The sequence below is a fragment of the Chinchilla lanigera genome, unplaced genomic scaffold (assembly GCF_000276665.1).
Source record: "Chinchilla lanigera isolate Chin_1 unplaced genomic scaffold, ChiLan1.0 scaffold00014, whole genome shotgun sequence".
NCBI classification, from domain to species: Eukaryota; Metazoa; Chordata; class Mammalia; order Rodentia; family Chinchillidae; genus Chinchilla; species Chinchilla lanigera.
In genome coordinates, this window is record NW_004955415.1 from 561,984 (window position 1) to 567,443 (window position 5,460).

The window sequence follows — 5,460 nt, forward strand, 5'->3', positions numbered from 1 at the left end:
TGAATCAAAGAGCTGGTTCTTCAAAAATAAATTAAATCAATATATAAATAAATAAACCCTTAGCCAAAAGGAAAGAAAAGATCCATGTCAATGAAGTTAGAAATAAAATAGGAAAAAATCACAGTGACACTACCAGAACCCCAAAGATTAGTAATTACCTCAACACGTGTACTTCAATAATGAAAGAATCTAAAAGAAGTGTATAGATTCTAGGTACATATGAATTACCAAACTTGAGCAAACCATATAAAAACCCTGAATAACCCAGTAATAGGCAATGAAATTGAGGTAGTAAGATAAAACCTGGCAACTAAGAAAAACCCAGGACCTGATGACTGAACATAAATTCTACAAGAATTTCAAGGAAGATATAATGCCAATACTTCTCAAACTCTTTAATAAAATTGAAAGGAAAGGAGCACTCCCAAACTCAATCCTGGAATCTATCATTACCTTGATTCCAAAACCAGACATGGACTCAAACTCAAAAAAGAAAACTACAAGCTAGTCTCTTTAAAGAACACAGATGCAAAAATCTTCAACAAGATACTGGCAAAGAGAATACAACGAATCATTTTAAAGGTCTTACATTATGACCAAGAAGGCTTCATCTCAGGCATGCAAGGATGGTTCAACATATGTGCAATGCTTGATACATTGTGTCAATTTGAGAAGTTTAGAAGTTTAACTAAGGGACTCAGCACGGGGCCAGGGTCCTCACTTTGTAAACATCCTGAATCTGTGCAAGAAGACAGTAGGGAGATGCTGTGAGTGCTACACCTGCCCTGGGGTAGGGGGTAGTCTGCTTACAATATAAGGGAGGAAAAGAGGCTTGTTGTCCCTTTTGCTCTTGTTGATTTTGGTATCTTGTGCTGCCTTAAAGTGTTGCCCCTGTGCCATGCCACTCAGCTTTAGAGCCAGCTGATTATGGACTAAAACCACCACAAAATGTGAGTTAGCTCACATAAACCTTTTCTTACTTAATTTTGGGTGTCAGGTATTTTGTCTCAGCATTGAGAGAAAAGTAACTAAGAAAATATGCAAATCAATAAGCAGAGCAAGGATAATAATCATCTCAACAGACACAGACAATGTCTTTGACCAAATCTGACATCTGTTTATGGCAGAGACACTGAAGAAAGTAGGTGTCAAAGGACCTCACATCAATCTGATAAAAGCCATTTATGACAAACCTACTTCCAACATCATAATAAGTGGAAGAAGCTAAAATTTTTTCTTTTAAAATTAAGAACAAGCCAGGCCTGATGGTATACACCTGTTATCCCAGTATTTGAAAGGCTGAGGCAGGAGGATCACCATGAGTTTGTGGTCACTGTGAGCTACACAGTGAGAATGAATAATGTGAAAATGGCCATATTTCTAAAACTGGTACATAGATTTAATGCAATCCCAGTAAAATATCAACAGAATTCCTCACATAACTGGGGAACACAATACTAAAATTTATATGGAGCCATGGCCCATGCAGCTCTTCAACTTCCTGGGGTGAGGACTGTGAAGTGAGGCAAGAAGGTGAAGAAATGAAGGCAAGATACAGAAAACTGGGATCAGGTGGAGCCCTCCTCCAGATGGGAGGAAAGGAACTGCTCAACCACCACAGTGCATTTATTTATACATTTGGCAGGTTGGTGTCACATGACATCTTTGCCTAGCAACCCATTGCTTGGATTGCCTTGGATCCCTGGTGTTCTCTGGACTGGAGCAGCTTGTTCACATGACTTGCCTCAGGTGCTCTGTTATCTGCACCAGCCTTGCTCCAGCCCCACATGTGATTAATCTCCAGCTTCAGCCACTTCCTATACTGAGAGAGACCTAGAATCGCAAAAGTAATCCTGATAACAAGAACAAAGCAGAAGGCATTATTACAATTCCAGATTTCAAGTTATATTACAAAGCTATAGTGAAAAAGACAGCATGGTACTGACAAAAAGTAGACATGTAGATCAATGGAACAGAATATAGGATGCAGAAATAGGCTCAGGAATATTCAGCTATCTGATCTTTGACAAAGATACCAAAAATATACTTTGGAGGAAAGATAGCCACTTTAACAAGTAGTGGTGGGAAAACTTGATATCCTCATGCAGAAGACTGAACTACACCCATATTTCTCACCAAGTACTAAATCAAAGTGAATTAAATATCTAAATATTAAAATGTAAAAAATCTTCTGGAAGACAAAATAGGTAAAACTCTTGAAGACACAGGCATAGGCAAGGGCTATCTGAAAGAACCTCAGTTATATAAGAAATAACATCAAGAACCAACCAGTTGAATAATATAAAATTGGAATATTTCTGCAAAGCAAGGGAAACAACCAAGGGAATGAGAATAAAGTTTTACCTACCATTCCTTGGATAGAGGACTAATATCTAGAATATATAGAACACTCAAAGAATCAGATTCCCCCAAATTAAAAGACCCAACCAAAACTGGGCAAATGATAGGAATAAACCCTTCTCAGAAGAAGTCCAAATGGTCAATAAAAACATGACAATATCTGATTCCATATCAGTGTAGAAGGAATGGCTATCATCAAGGAATCAAATAGTAACAAGTGCTGGCAAGAGAGCAAGGGGAAAAAGGAATGTTTTTACATTGCTGGTGGAATTGTAAACCAGTACAACTACTATGGAAATCAGTATGGAGATTCTTTAGAAAACTAAAAATAGCAACTCAATTCTACCAAGCTTTTACACTTATGGATATTTTTCCAACAGAATTAAAGACATCATCTTACAGATACATGCATACCTATATTTATAGCGGCCTAGCTTATAATAGCTAACTCTTTAAAGTGACATATTTACCCATCAATTGATGGGTGACATATTTACCCATTAATTGAAGAATGGATAAAGAGCATGCGCAACAACAAAGAGCATACACAACAGAGTACTATAACAGCTATAAATTTGAGTCATTTATAGGAAAATTGATGCACCTTGAGACAACTATAAGTAAAATATACTAGACAAGAAACTTAATTGTTTCACTTACATGAGAAACCCAAAGTATCACTTTAGAGAGTAAAATTAAAGATAGATAATAGGAAACAGGGAGATAGATTTTTTTAAATTTAATTTTTTTTTTTTTTTTGGTTTTTTGAGATAGGGTCTTGCTATGTAGTTCAGGCTAGCTTTCAACTCACTATGTAGTCCAGGCTGGTCTTGAATTTGCAATGAGCCTCCTGCCTCAGTTTCCCATATGCTGGGATTACAGGAATGTGCCACCAGGCCTGGTGAGATAGACCTGTGGCAAATGGTAAGAGACTAAGAAATGTAGGAAGGGAGAAGAAAGAAAGATGAAGTAAAAAAAAAATTAAGATGTGTTATGCACATATACTAACTCCCCATGATAAATACAATCATTATGTTCTGCAACATGCACTAATAAAAAATAAATTTTAAGACAGGCATAGTGGTGCATGCCTGTAATTCCAGCACTTGGGAGGCTGAGTCAAAAGGATCACATGAGTTCAGGGTCAGCCTGCAGTACATAGTAAGTTCAAGGTCAGCCTGAACTGCATACTAAAACCCTGTCTCATAAAGCAAACAAACAAAAAATTTTTTTAAATTAAAAAAGCTGAGGGTACAGCCCAGTACTAGAGCATCCCTGAGCTCATGGTAGATGTAAAGGGATTTAAGGGCTAGAAATGATTCTGGTTATCATGGAATTTATATAGGAACAGAAGATAAACATATACAATTACCATATATGCCACAGCGTAGGCATGTGGTATCATCTGTAGCTTAAATTTTGATATGTTACATTCTTGGAAATATTTCAAAACATTCATACAACCAACATTTATTGAGTAAAGCTCTATGCTAGAAACCCCAACGCAAGAACAGCACAAAGTGTTGATCCTGTGGCTGATTATAGCTTCCTGGTAGAGGCAGCATGTTAACCAGACAGTGGTTTTAGAAAGGAAAGGGAAGAAGGTAGCTTTTCACACAGGATAATCCCCAGGATAAACCAAGACATGAGGCATTGGACATGGTCAAGGCAAGCAAAGAAGAGCAATCAAACGAGGGATTAGGCAATGGGAGAGCTGAAAGTTAAGGGTAACAGTCAAATAAGAATATGTTGTACAATCTCAAATCAAGACAAAAGGGCTTGGACTTCATTCTGTGGCCAAGATAGAAATCAACTTTTAAAGGAAGGATAATGTGATTAATCTGTTGGTGCTGTGTAGAAGTCTGAGTTTGTGTCAGTAGTTCAGGGTGGACTTAAGTTAGTACCAGAACAGTGGGAATAGTAACACCATGGATACAGGAGGCAACAGAAAGTTTTTGCAGGCTTGGAATTTCAGTGAATATATTTGATAGAGGAGGGAAAGCTGTCAGGAATTATTTCTGATTAAGGTATTGGATAAAAATGATACTATGAATGAAACTGAAAAAGCCAAACTCTGAAAATAAGTTCATGGACAGGGTGATGGATTTATTTTTCACTTGACTGCATTTGAGAAGATGGTGAGCTTGATAGCTGGTTAAAAACTGGAACAAAAGGTTCTAGAGGAAAGTTAGGGAGAGAGACACAATTTCTGTTAAAGCTCTCACTGTACTTTTTCTTTTCTTTTTTTTTCCTCCTGCCTCTTAATAAAGAATTGTTGCACTGGAATTGTGCACTGGAATTGTTGGTCTAAAACAATGTGCCAGAGAGTGGGATGTCTGGCTTCTCAGCTGGAACCTTTCTTAAGGTTATGAGGAAAGAGCAATGATTACCCAGCAGTGAAGACGGAGTAGGTTTAAAAATGGGTGATGTTGAGAAAGGCAAGAAGATTTTCGCACATAAGTATGCCCATGCCACACTGTGAGAAGGGAGGCAAGGCCAAATCTCCATGGTCTGTTTAGGTGGAAGATGGGTCAAGCTCTTGTATTCTCTTACACAGATACCAACAAGAACAAAGGCATCACCTGGGGAGAGGATACATTGATGGAGTATGTGGAGAATCCCAGGAAGTACATCCCTGGAGGAGAAAGGGTCTTCGCTGGCATCAGGAAGAAGGGAGAAAGGGCAGACTTAGCAGCTTACCTCAAAAAGGCTACTAATGAGTAGTAGTCACTGCCTTATTTATTACAGAACAGGAATGTCTCATGGCTTTTTTTATGTGTACCATAATTTAATAGATCTCATACACCAGAATTCAGATCATGGGTGGCTGATGGAATATTTTTGGTAGACAGTCTTGATTTAAGCAAAATTGGCTTGTAGTTAAATGGATGTCTTTCTTTTTCAAATTTTGTTAGTAATTCCAGTTCGGTAAATAGTGCCACTGTTTTCCCTTTCTAAATATATGGTTGGACTTGATTAGTAATGTTCTACTTTTCACAAAGATTGAGAATGTCATCTCAAAACCTACTGAAGGTTGGTTTTATATTTTGATTTATATAACTGGTTATGTGAATATGTTTACCGGGAAAATCCTTCACT

General features: G+C 37.6%; 1 pseudogene; it reads left to right on the forward strand.

Annotated features, from left to right (window-relative positions):
* The first annotated feature begins 4,780 nt into the window (after positions 1–4,780).
* Positions 4,781–5,085, forward strand: LOC102029735 (annotated as a pseudogene).
* Positions 5,086–5,460: the final 375 nt, after the last annotated feature.